At 37.2% G+C, this 26,456-nt stretch overlaps 1 long non-coding RNA gene across 2 annotated transcripts in view; it reads right to left on the bottom strand.

Moving 5' to 3' along the window:
- Nucleotides 1-567: 567 nt before the first annotated feature.
- The window catches only part of LOC112665465 (uncharacterized), a 63,057-nt gene continuing 37,168 nt past the window's right edge, over nt 568-26,456 (bottom strand). The window contains exons 2-4 of one of the 2 annotated variants that reach the window (XR_003140394.3): nt 13,401-13,600; nt 3,712-3,810; nt 568-2,178 (exon numbers count right to left, since the gene is read on the bottom strand). This is a non-coding gene — a long non-coding RNA (uncharacterized LOC112665465). Of the gene's footprint in view, nt 2,179-2,568; nt 3,125-3,711; nt 3,811-13,400; nt 13,601-26,456 lie in introns of those variants that run through there. The other variant, XR_004809977.2, reaches the window with a different exon arrangement.

Genomic DNA, 26,456 nt, shown 5'->3' with positions numbered 1-26,456 from the left:
GATTTCATTGGAAATACATGTGAGAGGGAAATTGATAGGGTGTTTCTATACTATATGAAGAAATAGACCTCACAAACTATAAAGAAACATTTTTAGATTTTTCCCTTTTAAATATTTTCAGCATGTTTTGGGAAAATGGTAGCCAGATTTTTAAAGAAAAAGATGCGGGGTACCTGGGTGGCTCAGTGGTTGAGTATATGCCTTTGGCTCAGGTCATGATCCCAGGATCCTGAGATTGAGTTCCATGTCATGCTCCTCTCAGGGAGCCTGCTTCTCCCTCTGCCTATGTGTCTGCCTCTCTGTGTCTCTCATAAATAAATAAGTAAATCTTTAAAATAAAGAAAGAAAGAAAAGAAAAAAGGTGCCGTTGTTGATGTAAGAGTCTGTCCCTCTACTTTAGGAGGGATATTAATAGATAAAACCAGGGTTTTTAAACTTGACATATTATGAAACCTGAAACACTAAAAAAATTCGCAAGGTTAGGGGCACCTAGGTGGCTCAGTCAGTTAAACATCTGACTCTTGGTTTTGGCTTAGGTCATGCTCTCAGGGTCATGAGATTGAGCCCCACCTCGGACTCTGCTCTCAGCGAGGAGTCTGCTTGAGATTTTCTCTCTCCCTCTCCTTCTGCCCCTCCTCCTCCCTGCCCCCCGGGGCCCCCACACATGCAGATGCACACACATGTGCTCTCTTGCTCTCTCGCTCTCTCTCACTCAAATAAATAAATAAATCTTTAAAAAATAGTTTTGCTAGGTTAGAGAGAGTTCTGAATAAAAGACCAAATGATCATAGTAATGACAGTGAAGTAAGTGGATGAGACAAGAGAACATGTCATCACTGGTCCCAATTAATACTTTTGTTGACAAGCAGCTGAGTCATGACATGGCAGTGAGCAAAGAACTGAATGAGTAGAGAGAAGCTCATGGATGAGAGAAGACACATAAGAAATCAAAATGATATAGACAAAGTTGGATAATGACTCTACTTGATTACTATCAGTTATTAATATTACTAACACACTTTCCTATGTATTACCAATTTTGGGGGGGGGATTTACCTTTGATATATGTTTCTCACTTTAAATTTTTTTAATATTATAGAAAAAAACTCTCAAAGATTGTGAATTCTGGGATATGATAATTTACCATACTATGGGCAACACAGAGCTAAGACTGAATGGGATACATGTGTGATGTATTTGTGAGAGAGACAAGCATAAGTATAAAGAAAAGCAAGGGGGTGGGAGGAATGGATGGAAATTCAAGCCTGAATTGCCTGAACCAAGCTTCATGCTGGAAAGAAATGAAAGCCAACATAAAGATTGCAAACACTTAAGGAGTATTGGGAAAGAAAAACATAACAGAATTTTATAAGAGCTCTGGGAGACATACATGTTAAAGAGAAAAAAGAGCCAGCAAAATATAAAAATATAAAATATCCTTCTTTACTGAAGAAGGAGCAAGAGAACCAAAAGAATACATTATAATTGCAGTAAAAAGAGATTCAGGAAAAGGCTGCACACATGTCAAGGAAATTGCTGAGAGAGGAGAGGCTTACAAATTGAGTCATACATAAACATATTATTACATTGCTAAATTTTCCCTGATTTTTAATTAAAAGACATTCATCATTCAATTTGATGAAATTCTGAAAAGCATTTGGAAGATACCAAAGATCTATTGATGACATTTCACCACAACATAATTATTTCTGGAGAACATGCTGAATATACACATGTCGATTTTCGTGTGGACATGGAGACTTGTTACCATCAAAAGGTGTGTGCTTGACCAGCATGGGTGAAACAAAAAGAATTGAGTCCACAGTTAATCCTAGGAGTAGTTCTGTATAATTGTGATTTGTTTCATTATTGTACATGGCAAGAAAAGCACTTTGGAGTCAAAGAAGCTTGGGTTCAAATATGAGCTCAGTTCAGCTTTTTCCTAGGTGTGTGACTGCAGACAGCTTCAGTACTCCCACCTGTAAAAGGTGCACTTGATAGTGTCTCTTTATGGCTGATGAAGTGTTTAAAACTGGAGTTATTGGGGATCCCTGGGTGGCTCAGCAGTTTAGCCTGCCTTTGGCTCAGGGCGCGGCCCTGCAGTCCCGGATCGAGTCCTGCGTCGGGCTCCCGGCATAGAGCCTGCTTCTCCCTCCTCCTGTGTCTCTGCCTCTCTTTCTGTGTGTGTCACATTAGTAAATAAGTAAAATATTAAAAAAGAAAACTGGAGTTATTTTTTAAAATACCTATACCAATGTAGTAAGAGTTTAAAAGCTCCAGCTTGCTATTTCCTCCCTTCCTTGACCCCTACCACTATCAGAAAACAAACAAGGTAGAGCCTCCCAACTGATACTCAAATTGAAATCTTAAAATCCCATTTCAGATTAATCCATCTGGCCAAAGACTGTGTACTATTTTAGAAATTTAAAAATACTGAAAGATAACACATTCGGTCTGTCAGTCTCTTCTACCTCAGTGGACACATTTATGAAATCCTTGGCTGAGAGCGTCTTTTAATGGAGGCAGAAAGCCCATGAAAACCCTAAATCCATTTGCAGTGGTAGCATAAATGCATCATCCTGAGATGTCGAACCCGAGGGCACAGACAGATTTTATCTCCTTTATGGTTATTCCCTAGGGACTAACTTAGAGACTTTGGGAAGTATCATTTGGGGTGGGGGTAAGATCCATTTGATATTTAACATTTATGATTTTCTAGAGTGCCATAAGGGTAAAATATAAAAGCCTTTATTAATATTCAAGCATTTGTAATACATTTTTATTTATACATAGCCTTTATTCCCAGAGCTCTTGGGACTTTGCAGACACATTACAATTCAGACTCAATTTATCTTCACAAGTGTGTCACTAAAGTGTATAAGGAGGCAGTATAATTCTATTATCTTCAGATTACAGATACAGAAGAAAAAAAAAAAAAGCAGAGACAGATAAAGTAATTTATCTATGGCCTCACTACACGTAAGTAGTTGAGCAGGGAATAGAACCAGTCATGTAATAGATATCTCTTCTGTCAGATAAGGACACCGGTGTCCCATCCCAGCTGGAAACTGTCTTTTTCTGAACCCTTACTACCAACTTGATGAAAAGATGGGAAGATGGGATCCTATTCAGGGAAATAAAAATAAATAGTTCAGTCTCCAACACATCACTGCAGATACAACTGCTATGGATTTGGTCGCTGTTAGGTAAGGCACTGTTTGTTGAGGCTAAAGTTCAGAGCGGCTTTCTGTCCATTAGATGAGCATTTGTGTATCATATAGAACCTGCAGGGCCCCTCCTTTGCTGACCTTCCCACCAAACCCTTCCCTTTTAAAAATTTTTAAAATTATTTTTTAAAATTCTACTATAGTTAACATACAGTGTTCCTTAGTTTCAGGTACAATATAGTGACTCAACAATTCTATACATTATTCGGTGCTCATCATGATAAGTGTGGTTTTTAATCCCCATCACCTAATTTACCCACTCTCCCCCCACCTCCTGTCTGGTACAACAGTTTGTTCTTTATAGTTAAAAGAATGCTTCTTGGTTTGTCCCACCAACCCTTCTTTAGCTGGCTTCATCCCAAGTGTTGTTAAACAAATCCCTTCGAAAGTCTAGCACGGCTGAATCTTAACTTTAACATCTCCACCCACCAAACCAGAATCACGCCGCAGCCACTCTTAAAGGTAAAAATTAGAACATACATACCTCTGGCCCTGAGCCAGGTCTGAGGCAAGACTTTTACTTTTGTTTTTCCGTCAGTTGTTTTCATTTCAGAGGTCACCGTTCAGAAGAAAACAGGAAAACCTAGCACGAATATTTTCACGTAGGGATAATAAACAATCACTTGTTCATTATTTTTGTTTATAAAAGTTGACTTCCTTTAATTCTCGAGAAAAATGAAATAAGATGGGAGAAAAATTATTAAAATGGAATGTTTAAGATTAGATGGTCAAGATAATTTATTCATTGTAAAGGTATTGAAAGATGTTGTAAAGCCTCGAATCAAAGTCTTCTTTAATTGCTTGGGATTGTGACCAGCTTGAATTTAGGTAAGAAAAACTGCATTAAAAAATCTGTGAATGGCTTAGATACAATCTCTTTCCTCTGTCACTTAAAGCAAAAATAAAGTCTCCATCTATTTTTTTTCCAGGTTCATTGAGAAATTGGCATATATCGCTGTATAAGTTTAAGGTACATAGCGTGATGGTTTGATTTACATCTATTGTGAAATAATTACTGCTGTAAGTTTAGTTAATATCAATCATCTTGTATAGATACAATTAAAAGAAAAGAAATATACTCTGTACCCAGCCTATTCATTCAGCCCCACTCACTCAACCTCAGCAGCCATTGATCTTTTCACTTTCCCATAGCTTTGCCTTTTCCAGAATGCCATATCGTTGGAATCATATACTATGTAGGCTTTTCAGATTGGCTTCTTTCATTTAGTAACATGTATTTAACATTCTTCCATGTCTTTTCATGGCTTGTTAGCTATTTCCTTTTTAGCACCAAATAATATTCCCTGTCTGGATGTAATACAGTTTATTTACCCATTTACCTATTGAAAGACATCCTAGTTGCTTCCAAGTTTTGCCAATTCTGAATAAAACTGCTATATACATCCATGTGCAGGTTTTCGTGGGAACAAACGTTTCTCACTTCTTTGGACAATACTAAGGAACGTGACTGCTAGATCGTAGTAAGAGCATGTTTAGTTGTTTTTTTTTTTTTTTTCATGTTTAGTTTTGTAAGAAATCACCAAAGCATCTGTATCATTTTTCATTCCTACAAGCAATAAATGAGAGTTCCTTAGTTCCATAGCCTCTCAAGTATTTGGTGTTGTGTGTTTATTTTGGTCATTCTGAGAGGTGTGTTGTGGTATCTCATTGATTTGGTTATGCATTTCCCTAATGTAGAGCATTTTTTCATATGCTCATTTGCCATTTGTATATCTTCTTTGAGAGGTATTTTTTTCACACAGTTTGCCCATTTTTTAATCTGGTTGTTTCTTTATTGTTGAGTTTCAAGAGTTCTTTCTATATTTTGGATAACAGTCCTTTATCAGATGTATCTTTTGCCAAGTATTTTCTTCCAGTGTGTAGTTTATTTTTTTCTAAACAGTATCTTATATAGGGCAGAAGTTTTTTATTTTAATAAAATCTAGCTTATCAATTATTTCTTTAATGGATCATGCCTCTGGTGTTGCATCTAAAATGTCATCACCCATCCAAGATCAGCCAGGTTTCTCCTATGTTATTTTCTAGGAGTTTTATAGTTCTGTGTTCTATGAAGTTTATGATCCATTTTGAGTTAATTTTGTGAAAACTATAAGATCTGTGTCTAGAGGCACGTGGGTGTCTCAGTCATTTAAGCGTCCTAATCTTGGTTTCTGCTCAAGTTATTATCTCAGAGTTATGAGATGGAAACACACCTCAGGCTCTGCTCTGACGTGGAGCCTGATTAAGAGTCTCTCTCCTACTCCCTCTGCCACCTCCTAAAAGAAGAAGGAGAAGAAGTAGGAGAAAGAGAAGGAAAAGAAGAAGCAGAAAAACAAGAAGAAGAAGAAGAACAAAAACAAGAATAAGAATAAGAAGAGGAGTGTTCCTTACTCACATGTTTTGGGATTTTCCAAATTTTTGTTATTGGTTTTTAGCTTAATTTTATTGTGACCTGAGATCAGCATTGTGTGATTTCTATTCCATAAAATTTGTTGAGGTGTGTTTTGTAGCTCAGAATGTGGTCTATCTTGGAGAATATTGTATGTGAGCTTGAGAAGAATGTGTATTCTGCTCTTGTTGGGTGAAGTAGCCTATAGATGTCAATTAATCCTGTTGATTGATGGTCCTTATATTTTTACAGCCTCCTTTTCCTCTATTTCTCTAAATGGACTTCACAATATAACTAAATGATATAACTTCATCTCCCAAAATACGTTTCACATTTTCTCCTATCGATCTTTTATTATTTGTTCCCATTGCTTAGAATATATTTATCCTCCATCCCATTTAATAATAATAAAAGATTCAACTCACTAAGAAAGTGTAACAATTCTAAATTTAAATATATCTAATAACCTTGTTTCAAAATATGTAGAGCAAAACTTTACCAGAACTATAAGGATAAATATTCAAATCCATAATAAAAGAAAAAGATTTAACACAATTCTCATTAGCTCATAGAATAAGGAGCTATGAAATCTGTAAGGATATAGAAGATTTGAATAACATGATAGCAAATCTGACTTTTTCAATACACACAGGATATCCGCAAAGATTGGCATCTCAAGAAGATAGTTGAGAATAAAAAAATCAAAACACTTAAAATAGAGGAAATATTAAGATAAGAGCAGGAATTCAGGTATCTGTCATATATTTTTGTATGTGTGTTATTATTTTGTTTTGTTTTTAATTAATTATTATTTATTTATGATAGTCACAGAGAGAGAGAGAGAGAGGCAGAGACATAGGCAGAGGGAGAAGCAGGCTCCATGCACCGGGAGCCCGACGTGGGATTCGATCGCGGGTCTCCAGGATCACGCCCTGGGCCAAAGGCAGGCGCTAAACCGCTGCGCCACCCAGGGATCCCTGTTTTGTTTTGTTTTTAACAATCCTTTAAAAAATATAAAAATCAAAAAAAAAGAAAAAAGAAAAAAAAAGAAAAAAATATATAAAAATCATTCTTAGATCACTGACCCAAACAAAAACAGTCCATGAGCCAGATTTGACCTGAGAGCTGTGGTTTGTTGACTACTGCCTTAGATCATACAGACATTAAAATGATCATAAGGGGAAATTATAAAAAACTTTATACCAATAAAATTAAAATTTTAAATGACATAGATAAAAACCCAAGTTACCAAACTAACACAAGAATAGAAAATCTAGATTGTTTTGTAACTATTAAAGTAACTGGATTCTTAATTTAATTCTTTCCCACAGAGAAAAACTACAGGCACAGATGGCTTTCCTGGTGACTTCTACCAAACATTTAAACAGACTTTTGAAGAGAGCAGTAAACAAGGGATTATTTATTTTCCATCATTTTTGAGGGAGCTTCTTAGCCTTGATATCAAAACATAACAAAAACATTATGAAAAAGAAAAGTCTCAAGGCAATATCACCTAGAACACAGATTGAAAAATCCTAAATAAAACATTACCAAATGATATTTTACCAAAATATAAAAACTTGAGTTTATTCCAAGAATGCAAGATTGATTGAACAAAGTCAATCAGTGTAATTTATTACATTAATAGAACAAAAGAGAAAAATCATATGACCATCTTAATAAACAGAACAAATATTGTGATAAAATTAACCATCTATTCGTAATAAAAATTTTCAGCAAACTAGGAGAAAAGGAAATTTATTTCCAAAAAAGTGTCAACAGGAAACATACGGCAAGCATTAAGCTTAGTGGTGAAATGGTAAAAGCTCTCCTACTGAGACCTGAAAGAAGGCAAGTATGTCCACAATCACCACTCACATTCAACATTGAATGGAAGGTCCCAGCGAGTACAAAAAGGCAACATGGCTAACACAGAAAGAACAACAAAGGTGGGGGAAGAGAGAGAGAGAGAAAAGGAAAAGATTGAGGAAAGGGGAAAAGGAAGAAATAAGCTTTCAATTTTCACAGATGATACATGTATGTGTTTGTAGAATTTCCAAAAAAAGGAATGTAAATCGGTATAGTCCCTATGGAAAACAGTATGTGAGTTTCTCAAAAAATTAAAAATAGAACTATCATATGATCCAGCAAATTCCACTTCTGGATATATATCTGAAGGAAATGAAATCACTGTCTCAAGGAGCTATCTACACTTCTATATTCATTGCAGCATTATTTATAATAGCCAAGACATAGGTGGAACCTAAGTATCCATCAAAGGATAAATGAATAAAGTAAATGTGATGTCTATGTATATTGTGATATATATGTATATGTGTATATATATATAAAATATTATTCAGTCATAAAAAGACAGGAAATCCTGCCATTTGTAATATTATTCAGTCATAAAAAGACAGGAAATCCTGCCATTTGTAACAATGTATATGAACCTAAAGGCTTTATGCTAAAAGAAGTAAGTCAGGCAGAGAAAGACAAATACTGTATGATTTCACTTATATATGGAATCTAAAAAATCAAATTCATAGGAAGAGAATAGATTGATGGTTGCCAGAGGCAGGGAGTAAATGGGTAAAGGTGGTCAAAGGGTACAAACTTCCAGTTAAGTGAATTCTGGGATTGTAATGTATAGTATGGTGAGTACATTAAGGATACTGTATTGTATATCTGAGAACAGTAGATGTTAAAAGTTCTCAACACACACCCAAAAATTATAACCATGTAAAGTGATGGATGTGGTAACTAACCTTATTGTGCTAATCATTTGCAATATATAAATATACCAAATCATCATTTTGTACACCTTAAATTTACACAATGTTATATGTCAGTTACATCTCAGTAAAGCTAGGGGAAAAAAGAAATTCCAAAAGAACTACAGATAATTAGCATTAATGAAAGTTCAATAAGGTTGCTATGTAAAATACACAAAAGCATTTAGTTTCCTACCCTAGTTCATGAAGAATTCTTTTATCTTCTAAAAGTTCCAGATGCACTGGAAAACATTTCTTGATATCAGAAATTAACAGCCATAAGACAAGATTTTTAAATAATACTATTTAAACAAAACTCAAATTATCAAGCATCAAATCTTTTTTAAAATTTTATTTATTTATTTGACAGAGAGAAAGTGAGCACAAGCAAGGGGAGCAGGAGAGAGAAGTAGGCTCTCCACGGAGCAAGGGAGTTTGAGAGCTTGATGCAGAGCTTGAACCCAGGACCCTGGGATCATGACCTGAGCTGAAGGCAGAGCTCAACTGACTGAGCCACCCAGGCACCTCAAACATCAAATCTAACAAAAGACATACAGGACCTCCATGCAGAAAACTGTAAAACATTACTGATAGACATTATAGAAGACCAAATTAAATAGACAGACTGCACCATGTTCATGAATTTACGTAATATTAAAATGTAAATCTTCTCTGCATTGTTTTATAAATTCAATGCAATCTGAGCTAAAATCCCAATCAATTTTTTATTTTTTTTTAAAAGATTTTGTTTATTTATTCATGAGAGACAGAGAGAGAGGCAGAGGCATAGGCAGAGGGAGAAACAGACTCCACGCAGGGAGCCCACCGTGGGACTGGATCTCGGGTCTCCAGGATCACGCCCTGGGCTGGAGGTGGCGCCAAACCGTTGAGCCACCTGGGCTGCCCCCAATCAATTTTTTAGTTAGTTTATGTCTATCATGTGTATGCTTATGTTGGTGGATATTTAAATGTGTTTTGGTTTATGTTTTTATGGAATTTGAAAACTTGATTCTAGAAAATATATGAAAATGCAATGGACCAGCCTGATTCCAAAATGGAAATATATGGAAATGCAATGGACTAGGAATAGTGGAGTACCATTGACAGAGTTCACGGTAAGAGGCCTTACTCCACAGGACATTTATACTTCCCTTAATGTGACAGTAATTAAGACAAGATGGTGGTGATGAAAGGACAGACAAAATAATGGGATAAAAACAAGATTCAGAAATGGGCTTGTGTATATAGCAATTCCTGAAGGTCTAAGATTGAAGTTCAAAACAGTAGGGAAAGCATAATTTTAAATAAATGTTGCTGAATCGGAGAAGGACAAACATGATATGTTCTCATTCATTTGGGGAATATAAATAATAGTGAAAGTGAATAGAAGGGAAGGGAGAAGAAATGGGTAGGAAATATCAGAAAGGGAGACAGAACATAAAGACTCCTAACTCTGGGAAACGAACTAGGGGTGGTGGAAGGGGAGGAGGGCGGGGGGTGGGGGTGAATGGGTGACGGGCACTGAGGGGGGCACTTGACAGGATGAGCACAGGGTGTTATTCTGTATGTTGGCAAATTGAACACCAAAAAAAATTATTATAAAAAATAAAATAAATAAATAAATATTGCTGAGAATATTGATATTCCCACTGGGAGAGGAGTAAGAGTGGGATGGGCCTTAAACCCAATCACACATCATTCAGAAAAACCAACTTTGGATAGGTTACACATTTAAATGTGAAAAGCAGGGGCACCTGGGTGGCTCAGTGGTTGAGCATCTGACTTTGGCTTGGGGTGTTATTCTGGGGTCCTGAGATTGAGTCCCACATCAGGCTCCCCGGGGGGGAGCCTGCTTCTCCGTCTTCCTGTGTCTCTGCCACTCTCTGTGTGTCTCTCATGAATAAATAAAATCTTAAAAAAAATAAAGCAAGGAAGTAATTTCATAATAGCCAAGGGGAGATGGAAGTGATATGACCCGGGCTTTGGAAGTACTGCTAAGATTTTATTTCTTGATCCCAGTGGTGGTTACATTAGAGTTTGCTTTAGGATAAATTATTAAGCCACACATTTTTATTTTACACATTTTTGTATGTTCTATTATTTTTTCAAATTATATCTCTTGAAATTTAATTAATTTAGTAATAATAGGGGGTTTGATGGTTCTTTATGTTTTTAATTGAGATATAATTGACATATAACATTGTACTAACTATAGGTGCACACAACATAATGTTTTGACATATGTATATGTTGTAAGATGAATAACACAAGATTAGTCAACATCCATTACCATACACAGTTACAAATTTTTTCTTGTGATGAGAACGTTTAGGTCCACTCTCTCAGCAACTTTTTTTAAAAAGTAATCTCTACATCCAACGTGGGCCTTGAACTCACAACCCCAAAATCAAGAGTCACGTGCTCTACCAACTGAGCCAGCCAGACACTCAATTAGCAACTTTTAAATATACAACACAGTATTATTAACTATAGTCATCATACGGTATATCACATTCTATGACTTGTTTATCTTATAACTAGAAGTTCGTATTGTTTGACCTTCTTCACCGATTTTGCCCACCCCACACACACATACACCACCCCCAACTCTGGCAATCACCAACCTGTTTTCTGAGTCTGTGGGTTGGGTTTTTTTGTTTGTTTGTTTGTTTTTTAACTTCCACATATAACTGAGATTATACAGTGTTTGTCTCTCTGTGTCTGACTTATTTCATTTAGCCATAATGCCTTCAGGATCCATCCATGCTGTTGCAAATGGAAATAATTCCCCATATACACTTCAAATTCCCAAACTGAAAAGCTTAAAGAAACCTTCCATATGAATTGGGTTGGTGACCAATGACACTGACACTTGCAGGAGCCCAATGGCCTATTAAATTTAGCCATGGTCTTTGCAGTGTGCCTGAAATAATCTTATATTGCAGCCCACACAGCAATCTTCACCAAAGCTATCATCTCACCGATTTAAATGAAGGACTTGGGAGTTTCCTTTTTATGAACGGTAAAGACTGTCAGAAGAGAAGGAACAGCATGTAGTTTTAATTAAACTCTCCTAGTAGAAAAAAATTTCTTCTGCTGCATCATTGATGGACCTTCTAGGACCTCCCCCTTATGTAGGAGAACTGTCAGTATGGGCATACACACTTAAAACCCATGAGAGAGCCAGCAGCAATGATCCTCACCCTGTTGGTCACCATCACAGGAGGGAGCAATGGAGCTAAGTAAATTATCTCCGTGGAGCAGCCTCCTGTCCTCCATAGGCATTTAATGTATCAGCTTTGACAACCCTTGCCTCCTTTGTCATTCCAATTAAGTTATTAAAATTAAAGTAGACGTGCTTAAAGCTCAAGTGTTTTGGTAGAGGTTCTTAAAAAGGTCAGAAATCTGTGCCCTAAATTCTTAGTAAGATGCTTTCCCAGTTGTTTTCCCCTAGAGAAAAGAGAAAAAATTATAAATGGTCATATATATATTCTTGTAGACTTGCTTTCCTCAATTTCCATCCCACTAGATTAAAGTCCAACCTTTTGACATTCAAAAAAATCTCTATTTGATATGAGAAAATTAAACTTATTTTTAAAAATCCTTGCCAGGAATGCCTGGGTGGCTCAGTGGTTGAGCATCTGCCTTTGGCTCAGGTCATGATCCTGGAGTCCTGGGATGGAGTCCCACATCAGGTTCACTGCAAGGAGCCTGCTTCTCCCTCTGCTTATGTCTCTGCCCCTCTGTTTGTCTCTCACGAATAAATAAATAAAATATTTTAAAATAATAAAAATAAAAATCCTTGCAAGTGGCCTTCACTCTCCCCCAACCAAACCTCAACCTTTCCTTGACAAAAATCTCAAAACTAGCCTCTGTAGACATACCTGGAACAGAAGAAATAAAATGGAAATTTTCATGTACTCAGTACCATTGAGTTAAATTATCTGGGGTGCCTGGGTAGCACAGGCCATTAAGCATCTGCCTTTGGCTCAGGTCATAATCTTGGGGTCCTGGAATCAAGCCTCCCATCGAGATCGCTGCTCAGCAGGGCGTCTGCTTCTCCCCCTCCCTCTGCCATTTCCCCGTTTGCACAGTCTCTCTGTCTTTCAAATAAATAAAATCTTAAAAATAAATAAACAAATCTCTTTAAAAAGCCACTTAATGTTATAAGAAAATATAACCACCTTTCTCATGCTAGAGCATACCAGCTCCTTGAATAAAGTTCAGTGGTCAAGGCTTGGCGAAAAGGAAATATTTCTGATGGTAGATAAAACAGAACAAAAAAGTTCCAAGTTAAATGCTAGAGAAATCTCTTAATGAAGATATTTTGCAGACTAGAGCAACCTCCGAGGGGAAATGATTTGAAGTGACATCGTTTGAGACATTTAAAATATAGTGGATAAAATACTCAAACCCACCATGAAGAAACACTTTTTGTAGAACTCTTGGGAAAATTAGTGAGATTTACAATAGGTCTTCTCTATACGGAAGTAAGCCTAGGAGGCAGACCTGCTGTTGAATAAATGTTATTTTAAATTGGAGTGCGGCTGTATTGTAAGTCAGTCCCTTCTTCTTTAGAGAAGAGCATGAATGGGTAGGTTAGCCAAAAATTAAAAAGATTTTCTTTTTTTTTAAAGTGGTAGATATCTTCACAAAGCCTACCTCATTTTGTGAGTTTCTTCTCAAGAACCACATGCTTCAACACTCATTTTCTTTTAACTACTTTTTAAAATGTTCTCTACTCCCAGGATTTCCAACTTCTTTCTCTAATAAATCAGCATGTAACAGAGAAGAAAAGTTGGGAACTAACACAGTTTCAATTCCAAATGCTTAGATTCAATTCCACCTTTTTCAAGGAAAGTGAATTTCGTGGTGACCCTCCACGCCAAGGCTTTCCCACTGCAGGGCTGACCCAGCACAGCCCTAGTTAAGCATAAAAAATCACTTGTTTGGAATCAGCCCTTATGAGTTGAGGGAGAAAAAACAAAAAACAAAAAGCCAACCACCTACCTTCTAGAGAGCCTTCATTTAAAAGTACAATTGCCATATTCTGTAAGCCTATTGATTTTTCTTCATTGTTGAGATGAAGAATGTAAACAGAATTGCATATTTACTCAGTCCGTTTTCTGATACCTTTGCTCCAAGAGCTCCGTGCTTCTGTCCCATGTGAATGAGAGGCTGATATTTCCAGAGCTGGTCCATGGAGATGACTGATGAACGACCAGACAAAATTCTGATTAATGCTTCATAATTAGGAGTCACCTCTACTTGAAGAGCCTTTAAAAGTCCACAGTTTTGACCTCACTACCTTTTTTTTTCCCTTGGTAATTGCTAAAGTTTGACAGCCACTGTGTTTGTTGCCTGTAACATATGGCTAATTGAATCCGAGTTGGGGAAAGAATGACCACATTCCTAATTATGATCCACGGCACAGATCTGAAGCCTGAATAAATAGGAAACAAGGAAAAGGCTGCTGACCCAGAAAGCATACTATTATACAGTGACTGTAGCAGAATGCAACTATTTCCAGAAATGCCTGAATATCACTTCTTTGTGGTTTGCTCTTTTTTTTAATCACAGAAGGTGTATAAAGGTTAGGGCTGAGATTACTGTTATCCATGTGAGATTTGCAAGTCTGGACACTGGACACCTGATACTTAGTCTCTTGAAATTCATGTAATCTTACCCTGGGACACTTTGCATTTCTAATAAGGCAAATGCTGGATTTTCATCTTGTAGATTTTTCTCCATCCTCACCACTGCAGGTAATGAAGATACATGTATATATTTTAAAACGTGTGCTTCAATTTTGGATGAATTTTTCTACAGTAGTTAATTTAATAGTAACATACCTCCTTTGAATTGCCTCCCCTGGGAGAAGAGGGAAGGCAGTAAATGAAATGCACCAAGAATACTCACTCATCAAACATTTTTGCTGAATATTTGAGTAACAGTGCAAGGCACGGTACTAGGTGTCAAAGGGTATACAGATGTTAAGACACTGTTTTTCAATTATTTTTTCAGTGCTTATGAAGGTAAGCAATTTGAACAATAGAAGTATAAGGTGAGAAAGGTTGTGGTATATACATAAGAAAATATTATTTGATTAACACCTCTCACTAGACTATAAATGCTATGAACGATACCTAGCACAGTGACACAAGTAAGCATTCAGGATATGTTAACTGTAAATTGATCAAGGAATGACGTGGGATTTAGAGAGAAGTCACTTCTGATTGTGGGATTCTAGGAGACTTTTTAAAGGAGGTACATTTTTGTTTTAAGTCTTAAATGAATGGATAAGGTTATAGTGCACATGATGGGGGTCACTCTTCTAAGATGGCTCAAGCCTAGGCGAAGGAAAAAAGCACAATACAGGATATATTTGGGTGGCACAATTGATCTAGTTTGTTTGAGAAAGTCATATATAATACTTGACACTTTGCAACATGTCATAAATTTTATAAAGATACATGAAAAGGAGTCATGTGAGATAGACCTAGGAAGGTATATTGGGAACAGATCCTGGATAACCTGGATTACAGGCTAATGATTATGACAAAAAGCAGTGATCCATCAATGTCCATGGGTTAATTCAAATCTCAACCATTTATTCATGACAGGAAATGTTCTCCTCTCTGAAATCTCTCAAGAACTCACGTGCCAGCATTAACATACTACAGTGGAAAATAAGAAGTATGATTTTCCCTGGAATTCATTTTTAGAAACAACTTGGAAGGCTATTGAGAATAGACATATATGTTAAAAACTTCAATCCTTCTATCTTTTTCTTTGGAGCAGCTTGCCAGCTATAACTAAAAATAATTCAGAAATTTAACTTAAGGACTGATATCAAAGGCATCTTTATCTGATAACATTTTTATTGTAAGACATTAAATCTCTCATGTGGTCGTTCTGGAAATGCAGGCAGTTTCTTTGGAATTGTGCAGCAAAGACTATCAGTCGTTTACACCAACAGCTGTTCTTCAGTATATTGACACCTTAAAACCCATTATTTTTGCACAGGAAACAGGGCCAACTGGAGACTTCCAAGGATAGAGTATACATTTTCATCTCTCTTTGCTAGTATACTTATGTAACTTAAAATTTGAGGAATAATAAGAAATAATATGTAAAGCATCTTAGATCGTATTGCTGCTAAGGAAATATTCACCCCTCTCCTTTCCATGGGAGGAATACATACTTCTATCCTCATTGATGTTGGATTTGGCCATGTGACTTGCTTTGACCAATGAGATGTCAGCATACATGACACACACACACAAAGGCTTGATGTGTGCCTGTGGGGTTGGGCTAATCCTCTTGGACTTCCAGTTGCCATGAGAAGAACTTCCAGTGTGTAACCATTACCCCTTTGACTCAGGATCTAAAATGAATACTTATAGAAGGGACCTAAGCCTAGCCCTCACCCAGAGCTTTGAGCCCCTGAACTCCAGCTGACACACAAATGTGTGAACAAGAAATAAATGCTTGTTGTTTTGTGCCACTAGGGTTGGTGATTGTCATCAGGCATTTGTTGACTAATGCCATCTTCTGCAGACTCTGTTCAAATTTGTCAAGATTTTATGCATCAGTAACTGCAGTCTGTGGTTTTTAGCCACCCCAGAATCCTTTTAGTACAAGTAAAGTGACTTAAAGATACAAACACTTAATTCATATTTTTGTTATAATATACCCATGAAATTAAGAATTGACTTATGTGGCAGGGCAATCCTATCTATGTCTATTGGCTTTTACAACTGTGATGGCTTCTAATAGAACTCACAGACCCGGTTTGTCTGGAAATGTGACGATAAAGTAACCCACTGCCTTTCCTGTGACCATCAGAGCTTTTGAAGATTACCTCTTGTATTTATGAACTGGGAAATAGGACTCTGTCTCCTCACACCATTTATTCCTGATTTCCCTCATTCTTAGCAACTGACATGACGATCATTCTTGTTGAGAACATTAGTAGCTACTTTAGCGCAGGTTATGGCAATAAAAGAGGTGCAAATTATTGCAAGATAGGTAATCCTTCTCAAGAGAGCTTCTTTAGTTTTATGTTCTGTCTATAAAACTTTCCAGCCCCTGGAATCTGATGTGGTCTCTCTTCTCTTTGGAAGCTATTTACTTAGCTATATACGGCCTCTCCTGATCTTCCTAAATAAAGTTCTTCTTTATTTGTTCAGCTCTCCTAGTTCTCCCCTCTATCATCACTGCACATATGTGAACGTATCTTTCCTCGAGTCCAGACACGTGGCCATGGACCCACAGGGCTAACAGTTTTCCAGCAGCCCCTCCGTGAGCTCGCACATTGTGTGACCTATGTGTTTGGCTTCTCCTCACCCACACAACAGATTGGCTAGTGACTCTATACACTCTACTCATTTCCTCCTTCCGAAACTTCACTTCACCAAGCTTCTTCCCTTTCCTGTAATAAGTCTCTTGTTCTGATACTACTTATAACGGCTGTGATTTCCTGAGTGGACTTACTTGTTTGTATGGCATTTTCCCCCCACCCTATCCTGTTCACCTGAACACAAGCCCACTGTTCACTACTGCCAATCAAATAGGAAGGCCTTTCAGGACTCCTATAACACCAAAGTGGGAGTCTTTTTGGATTTTGTGCTTCAGTAGCCCATGCCCACAGTTTGTTAAGTGCCACGATGAATTTACAGGACCATTGTGGCATATATAAATTTTTGAGCTGCTATTGTTATCTTCCTTTTTGAACTGAATTATTTAAATAAATGGAACTGTTAGGCTTTTAGTGTTTTACTTGTTTGTTTGTTATTTGTTTATTTAGGCCTAAAGATGCCATGGAAAAACTGACACACTAAGGACACCAAGAACCTAGGAAGGTAAAGAACCTCTGCAGACCAGTAAGGACTCATGATATAAAAACAATGTAGAGGGACACGGTGGGTGGTTCAGGTAGTTCAGCATCTACCTTCAGCTCAGGTCATGATCCCAGGGTCCTGGGATGGAGCCCTGCATCAGGCTCCCTGCTCAGTGGAGAGCATACTTCTTCCTCCCTACTGCTTGTGCTTTCTCTCTCTCTCTCTCTCTCTCTCTCTTTCTCTCTCTCTCTCTCTCCTTCTCTATCTCAAATAAATAAATAAAATCTTTTTTAAAAAAGAACAAACTAAAAAAGAAAAAAAACATAGAGTAACAGCAAGGCTTTCCCCTCCATAAGGTCTCTGACTATCTCTTGGGGGATGGGGTAATCAGAACACACAACTTTTTTCTTAGAACCAAGCTCCTTTGAGACAGCAAAACTCCCAGATAAGTCTTTGGGATCTTGGAGTAAAGGAGATTGGACCCCAACTCTATGAATAGGCCCCTAAGAATTGGCAAGAGAAGGTCTTAGCCTCACAGAGCTTTATAAATTCCATGACAAGGGAGCAGCAGTATGATTGTCAAGAGCCCTAGAACAGAGTGGATGTAGCTGAGAGCCCTGCCAGACCGAAAGGCATTCATTCAGGCAAAAATGAAGAATGCATATAAGATGGGCTATATGGCGAGGATAGTGCAATGGGTGCCTTGAAGATGCATGTGTAATCAAATGTCCAATTCAGCTTTGAGGGCTTAGACCCAAGTAAGCCCTCCAGGACTTAAATGCAACCCAAGGAGAATGGAAGTAGAGATAGAGGGAAACCAAACACCTAACCACAATTAAGTTCTACCATGCTGCAGAATGGGTGTGCAAGCAGAAATAAAATTGAGTTGTTGAAAAATAAAGATCCAGGGACACCTGGGTGGCTCAGCGGTTGAGTGTCTGCCTTTAGTTCAGGGTGTGATCCTGGTCCAGGGATTGAGTCCTGCATTGGGTTTTCTGCGAGGAGCCTGCTTCTGCCTCTGATTATGTCTTGGCCTCTCTCTGTGTGCCTCTCATAAATAAATAGATAAAATAAAAAAAAACAAAAATAAAGATCCTTTTCTTACATACTTTGATCTATGGACTGAGATTCATTACACCTATAATAAGCATATAAAATGGAAATCATTTCACCACTATTCAGGAAGGTGTTGTTTTTAAGAGACTATTTTTTTTAAAGATTTATTTATTTATTTATTTATTTATTTATTTATTTATTTATTTATATATTCATGATAGACATAGAGAGAGAGATAGAGGCAGAGACACAGGAGGAGGGAGAAGCAGGCTCCATGCCGGGAGCCCGACGTGGGACTCGATCCCAGGACTCCAGGATCACACCCTGGGCCAAAAGCAGGCGCTAAACTGCTGAGCCACCCAGGGATCCCCGAGACTCTATCTTTTTTGAAGAAAAACTTCCTGTCCAAATACCGAGGAGAATTTTTTTGATATCTCTGATGAAGAGAGATTGTGGCTCAAATCAAAATCCACTCAAAATCTATCATGCCTACTGTGACATATTTTATAAATATTGGAACTAAAAAGAAACACTAAGACTTTTGGCTAGTGGTTTTCAAACATTTTAAATTCAGAAACTATTTCTGATCAAATATTCCTGGTAGAATATTATTAGATACTCCCAGAGATAAAAGTGGGGTTATTATACTAGCAAACTAAACTCAAATTTATAATATTTATTTAAAAAACAACCAATGAAAACAGTAAAGCTGTTTTGTAAATGTAAAGATATTAAACATTGGAGGTTATTGCTTTTAATCATGGTCATATCCAGACACATGATCTTAAATCAGATATGATGCTCAATTTATTTCTGTATTTTGTATTCTCCATTTCCATTCTTGATTTCACAAGATAAATAATTGTAGTGGTAACAGTTTTCTAATAGCTTATCTCGTCATCTCGGATTATTATTTAATGTTCTAAGTATCTATTGCAATACAGCACACTATCTTAAAACTTAGTGGCTCAAGAAAAAATTGCAATTCCTGGGGCACCAGGATGGTTAAGTTAAGCATCTGACTCTTGATTTTGGATTAGGTCATGATCTCAGGGTCGATAGATTAGGCCCTGCATTGGACTCCCCACTGTGTGTGGAGCCCGCTTAAGATTCTCTGTGTTGGGGATCCCTGGGTGGCTCAGAGGTTTGGCGCCTGCCTTTGGCCCAGGGCGCAGTCCTGGAGTCCCGGGATCGAGTCCGCGTCGGGCTCCCTGCATGGAGCCTGCTTCTCCCTCCTCCTGTGTCTCTGCCTCTCTCTCTCTCTCTCTCTCTTCTCTCTATGTCTATCATAAATAAATAAATCTTAAAAAAAAAAAAAAAAAAAAAAAGCTTCTCTGTGTTGGGCAGCCCGGGTGGCTTAGCGGTTTGGCGTCTGCCTTCGGCCCAGGGCGTAATCCTGGAGACCCAGGATCGAGTCCCACGTTGGGCTCCCTGCGTGGGGCCTGCTTCTCCCTCTGCCTGTGTCTCTGCCTTGCTCTCTCTCTCTGTGTCTCTCATGAGTAAATAGATAAAATCTTAAAAAAAAAAAAAAAAAAAAGATTCTCTGTGTCTGGGATGCCTGGGTGACTCAGCAGTTGAGCATCTGCCTTCAGCCCAGGGCATGATCCTGGGGTTCTGGGATCAAGTCCCACATAGGGCTCCCGGCATGGAGCCTGCTTCTCCCTCTGCCTGTGTCTCTGCCTCTCTCTGTCTCTGTCTCTGTGTGTGTGTGTGTCTCATGAATAAATAAATAAAATCTTTAAAAAAAAAAGATTCTCAAAAAAAAAAAATTCTCTTTGTCCTTCTCCCTCTGCCCCTCTAAAAAAAAAAAAAAAAATCAGAATAATTTCTATAAGTCTAGAAATCAGGCCAAACACAGATGGCTGATTCTGCTCCATGTGGCATTAACTGGAGCCATCCTTCAGTGGTACTCAGCTGAGAGATGACCTTGTCTGGAGTGACCAAAATTACTTCACTCTCATGTCTGATTCTTTGGTAGGCACAGCTGGTAGGTAGGCTTAGCTGGGCCCTTCCCCCTCTCCATGCAGACTTGTGGTCTCTCCCTGTGGTTACTCCAGCAGGGCAGTCGAGTTTCTTGCATGGTAGCTCAGAAATCCAAGAGTGAGCATTCCAAGAAGCCTGGGAAGAAGCTGCAAGTCTTCTTGTGACCTGGCTTCAGAATTTCAGAATGTCCTCTCCAACACATGCTGTTGATCAAATAAGTCACTACGGCCTGCCCAAATTCAAGGGGAGGGAGGAATGGGCTCTACCTCTCAATGGGAAAATGGCATGTCCATAGAAAGAGCTGGAAGGATTGATGGTGGACCCTCTAGAAACAGCTACCACATTCAGGAAAACCAGTCGAGACATTTGAAAGAAAAGTGAAGTTTCAATGATTAACAAGTAATAATATCTAGAAACATTTCTTAGAAAATAAAAAAAAGAAAAGAAACATTTCTTAATTGGTAAATGTTCAATGTGGAGAGAATCAATGAACAGGTTTTCTCAGGCTGTCATTGCTTCATGGAAAAATGATTTTCAAACATATAGTGTTAAATTATGATGTTTCAATGGTGCTTTTTTAAAACCATGGACTTGAGGAACAGCATCGTCCAATATTTCTTTAAATTCTCAAAATAATTAGATTTATGTTATTTTATATATTGAGTCTGAATTTTGTTTCTATTTCTTTATGGACACTTTACTCTCTAGCTATAATTCATTGGGATCTTGGATTGCCAAACTAGTATGAGTTTACTTGTGTCCTGTAACTTGCTGCCCACATCATTACAAATAATCCTGAAAAACCAGCAATTGAAAATGTAAGCTTTAATAAAATTGAGATTTGTATACCACTAACACTGTGCGCAAAGATGATAGAATCTTCTTAAAAGCTAGTGCCTGTCTTATACAACATATGATGACTAAGTGTACTTTGGCAACAACATTTCTGTGAATCTCCAATCCTTTGGTGCTCTTTTGCCCCTATCACTGCTCTTATACAGTCATTGAAGACATGCCTACATTAGAAGTATTTGAAAACTGATTTTAACTCTTACCATTTTTTTCTGGTTCCTAAGAACCATATGTTTGATAGAGCATTACATCTTCCTCACATATGCATGTCAGAGCAAACCATAAATTAAGCAAAACTGAGATCCACAGTATTTGCAATATCATCAGTTGAACTGTAAAGAATTCATATGATTTCAGCTTCCTTGCTAATGTATCAAGGTCAATGGATGTATTCTTAAATCCTCTCTAGATTGTGTTATCAGATAATGTTACTGATCTGCTCCCATATTTGTTACTGTGTTATATGTTATTTGTTGCTGTATAACAAATCACCCCAAAGATTAGTGGCTTAAAAACACAATTAAAATTTTTTTTTATAATTCTGTGAATTAAATGGTCCATGCTTCTGCTAGTTTTGCCTGGTTCACTGCTGTAGTTGCATTGATCAGGTGACTTTCCCTGGGCCAGAAGGTCTAAGATGGTCTTTCTTATGTCTTGGATTTTGGTTCTAGCTGTTAGCTAAGGTGTTCTTTTTGTGTAGTTTCTTATCATTCAGTAGCTAGCTAGGCTACTTTTCATGATGGCCAGAGCATTTCAAGAGGAAAAGGCAAGAAATTCTCAGCTTTGGGGGTCTAGCCCTTGCACAATGTAACTTCAGCAACATTGTATTAGTATAACTAAGTCACAAGGCAAGTTTAGATTCAATGGATGGGAAAATAGGTTCCACCTCTTGATGGATCCAATACTGAAAGAATCCAATATTGAAAGAATCTGGGGGATCCCTAGGTGGCGCAGCGGTTTGGCGCCTGCCTTCGGCCTAGGGCGCGATCCTGGAGACCCGGGATCGAATCCCACATCGGGCTCCCAGTGCATGGAGCCTGCTTCTCCCTCTGCCTGTGTCTCTGCCTCTCTCTCTCTCTCTCTCTCTGTGACTATCATAAATAAATAAAAATTTAAAAAAAAAAAAAATGAAAGAATCTGGAATCCTTCTGTCCGCATTCACAAAATTTTATTTACAAATGGTTTTGTAACTTGTCATGGAACAGAGAAGTATCTTGCAAAAAATCTCATTACATATATCATATTGAAGATTTAAGCATTTTTATTACCACAAAGGTTAAGTCTCAATGATAGTTTTTTGTTGGTTTTTTTTTTTTTAGATTTTATTTATTTATTCATGAGAGACACAGGGAAAGAGGCAGAGACATAGGCAGAGGGGGAAGCAGGACCCCCAGGATCATGACCTCAGCCAAAGGCAGATGCTCAACCACTGAGCCACTCAGGTACCCCAAATTTTTATTTCTTTATGGGTACTTTAACCTGTAGCTAAAACTTAGTAGCACCCTGAACTGCCAAATGAATATAAACTTGTATCATAGTGACTTTGAAAAGGATTTTCTGCCTATTGCTTTCATTTTGTGTGTGTACTGCTGTCAGTTTGGTCGATAAAATCTGAAGATACATTTAGTACTTTATAGTATGACTCGTTTTTCTCTGAGTATAATCAATACAGCACGTCTGTCCTAAAATGTGGGCCTGATCAATATTATCATTTCCATCTGCACATTTGCTTTTTAAATGTCCTGCTTTTAATCAGCAACCCATTTCTAGTGGCAGGATGAATTATTCCACCTCATCTAAAATGTGTATGTACATAAAAGTTAAACACAAAGCTCCCCAAACATGTAACAATTTTATCAAAAAGATCAAGTAACAAGCATTCAAAGTGAAAAACTAAGCATTTACACATCCTGTCAAGTGCATTATTGAGGAGTGATGGAGAAAGTAGTCACTCTGGACGCTAACACTGGTGACATCATGGTGAGTGCAAACAGGCCAGGCACGTGGGAATACCAGGAAATTTGCAGAATTTTCAAGCACTATATTCTTCTTGGTCAATGACACATCCATTAGGCATTCAAATATAAGCACAGGAAGTCTTATTCCAGGGTTAACACTAAAAGAAGCTGATGTGACAGTGTATGGATGGTCTCAAATATGTTAAAGTTGAGGATTTAACACTCTGAGTTTGTGCCAATTGAATTTTTTTTTTAAGATTTTATTTATTTATTCATCAGGGACACAGAGAGTGAGAGAGAGGCAGAGACACAGGCAGAGGGAGGAGCAGGCTCCACGCAGGGAGCCCGATGCAGGACTCCATCCCCGGTCTCCAGGATCACGCCCTGGGCTGAAGGTGGCACTAAACCGCTGAGCCACCCGGGCTGCCCCTGCCAATTGAATTTTAAATTTTATTTTTATTCTTTTTATATATTATTTTTTTGAATTTTTAATAGTCAAAGATTACCTTTTGAGATTTAAATCAAATGTTCTTAGAATGTATGTAGCAGTATGAAAATCACTACATTGGTCAAAATGTTTAAGTAGACAACATAACAAAAGAAGCTAAGAATGTTGCCCAAGGATGAAGGAGCTGGGCCAATACTCCAAGTCATGAAATGCCCAGGTCACCATCTTCCTAGACTTTGCTGTCCTTTAGCTCTGATTTTTATCTAACATTAGTTCTCCTGTCCTTTGACCTCAAATATCTAAAGAAGTTTAGAAAGAGAAGTTTTGTTAAGATCAAACACAGCACCATAATTCACATCTCCCAGAACTAAAAATGACATTGAAAAATTACTCTTCCTATCAAGTTGTGTAGATGTATATAATGTAATATATCACAAAAAAGATTCATTACCATTAATATTCCCCTCAGGCCCAGATAAAGTAAATCCTCCTTCTGGTTTCCATTTGCTTTAAGTTCTTAAATTAAATGAATCAGGGTGAAGAGCACTTGCTAATATAAATTTTCAGTCTATTCTGATTTTAGGGTTCCAATTCTCACCAAACCATTTATTGATTTAATTCCTCAGGTACAATCCAGGTGGATGTAACAAAGATCTACTCTGCCAAATTTTCAAAAAGGACAATCTTCTATTCCTTCAAAAACATAGAATTATGACCTTCTTGAGCACACCTCAAAACCTTATGCCAAAACTGAAGAAAAGAAATATCTAGTGTTCGGGAGATTTTAGGAATCCAGGTACCTGTAAATTTGTTTAATATTTCTAGAGGGCAATTAAGCAATATGTATTTTTTAAAGTATTTAAAATCGTTCAATTCCTTTGAGCTATTTTACTTCAAGAAATCTAACTTAGTGAAGTCATCTCCCTGTGTATATAAATCTCCCTATAAATATGTTAATCACAGTATGGTATGTTTTTCCATATTATCTAATTAGCCAATACCTAAATGTCTAAGAATACAAAACTGGTTAAATAAACTAGATTATATCCCCATATGAGCCAGTAGTCAATAGCGACTAGGATCCTAGCAGTGGAATTGATACAAATCTGAGTTCAAGTCACATACTATCTGTGTGACAATGAGAAAGCTTTTTGAAGTTTTTAAGCTTCAGGTTCCTCATATTAAACAGCTTGCTGAGTTACTGTGAGGATTAAATGAGTACCTAAAGTATATCTAGCTCTACTACTTGGCAAGTGCTCGATAGATCTTAGCAACAGATATTGTTGCTTTAATTGAAGTGTTTGTGAGCCATTAAACATCATTTTCTAAAAGAATCTTTAGGCATACTGAGGCATAGGTTTACAAGGTAGTATACATATTAGGATGTCAAATTTGTGCATTCATTCATTCTTGCATTAAAAAAAACACAACAGGAAGATAATGATTAAAATGCTAAAAATTACTACCTTCAAATATTTAAATTCTGGGTGATTTTAATTTTTGTCTTATTACCTGTAGACAGAATCTATAAACAGACAAGTAGTTTTGATACTCAGAAACCTGGAATTTTAATCATTTGATGAAACTAGAATAGTCAAATAATCTCCAGGGGTATGAGGCGGGATTTTGTTCTGCCTTCTCCAGTCTTTTTTTCTATTTTACTAACAAACATATGTTGTTTGCCTACTACCATGGTTAAAAAATGGGATGTTGGAGCTGGAAAATAAACAAGATGAAGTTGTTACTTCATCTTGTTATGAGTCAAAGGGCTCATAATTTCAAAGAAATAACATTTGTATTGCAATTTCAATTTACAAAGCATTTTGCACATAGACCCCTGTTTAATTCTCATAACACTGCAGGAGGTAGGATACTATAATAGTGATGATCAGTATATGGTTTAAAACACAAAAGGTGTAAGTAATTTATTCAATTACTAGTGAGCTGGCCCAGATTCTAGATCACTTTATTGCAAGTCTGCTATTCTTTCCTCTAAACTACTACTGAATGTCTTAGTCAGGTATATATATATATATGTTATATGCATATCAGTATCTGATCTATTTAGAACCTGCTCAAAGAATCCCCTCTATCTGGTTCACCTATGAGAACATACAAATTTACTACTAGAAGTTGTTGAAGACACTGTCTTTTGACTCTTTGTTTACTATGTGTAATACCATATAAGCTGTTGGTTTTTTTAGAATTTATTACTAGAGGAGCACCCAGGTGGTTCAGTGATTGAGCACCTGCCTTTGGCTCAGGCCCTGATCCTGGGGTCTTGGGATCAAGTCCTGCATCAGGCTCCCCACAGGGAGCCTGCTTCTCCCTCTGCCTGACTCTGCCTCTCTCTCTCTCTCTCTCTCTCTCTGTCTTTCATGAATTAATAAATAAAACCTTAAAACAAAATTTGGTACTAGACAAATTTTTACATTCCTAGAGGAAACTATATATCTCCTCCTATCTAATAACAGGAATTATGGAATTAATCATACTTCCCTGTTGACTGGGCTTCCCAAGAAACTTAAAGCCAAATTTAGAGCCAGTGTACAATTAGTAATAGTAGGTGTCCACTAAATATCTTGCAGATGAAAGAAAGAATGAATAATTAAATGAATGAGTGAAACAACTATGGTGGCCCTTATTATTTGTATATTTGTATTATTTTCTTTAGTCTTTCTATTTCTGTTTATATGTTACCACTCTTTTATCATATGTATTCTTATTATAATTACCCTTAGAGCCTTTGTAGAAAGAACCAGGAAATAAATCAATAAACAAATATCTACAGTACATATTGAATATTAAGATCTTTATTCAAGACTTTTTTAAAATAAAGATTGATTGATTGGTTTTGCAGAGAAAGAAAGAGACCATGCAAGTGGGGAGAGGGGCAGAGGGAGAGGGAGAGAGGATCCCAAGCAGA

This window comes from Canis lupus, chromosome 27 (assembly GCF_003254725.2).
Source record: "Canis lupus dingo isolate Sandy chromosome 27, ASM325472v2, whole genome shotgun sequence".
NCBI classification, from domain to species: Eukaryota; Metazoa; Chordata; class Mammalia; order Carnivora; family Canidae; genus Canis; species Canis lupus.
The sequence above is the reverse complement of the archived record's forward strand: the minus strand, read 5'-3'. Positions and strand labels throughout refer to the sequence as shown.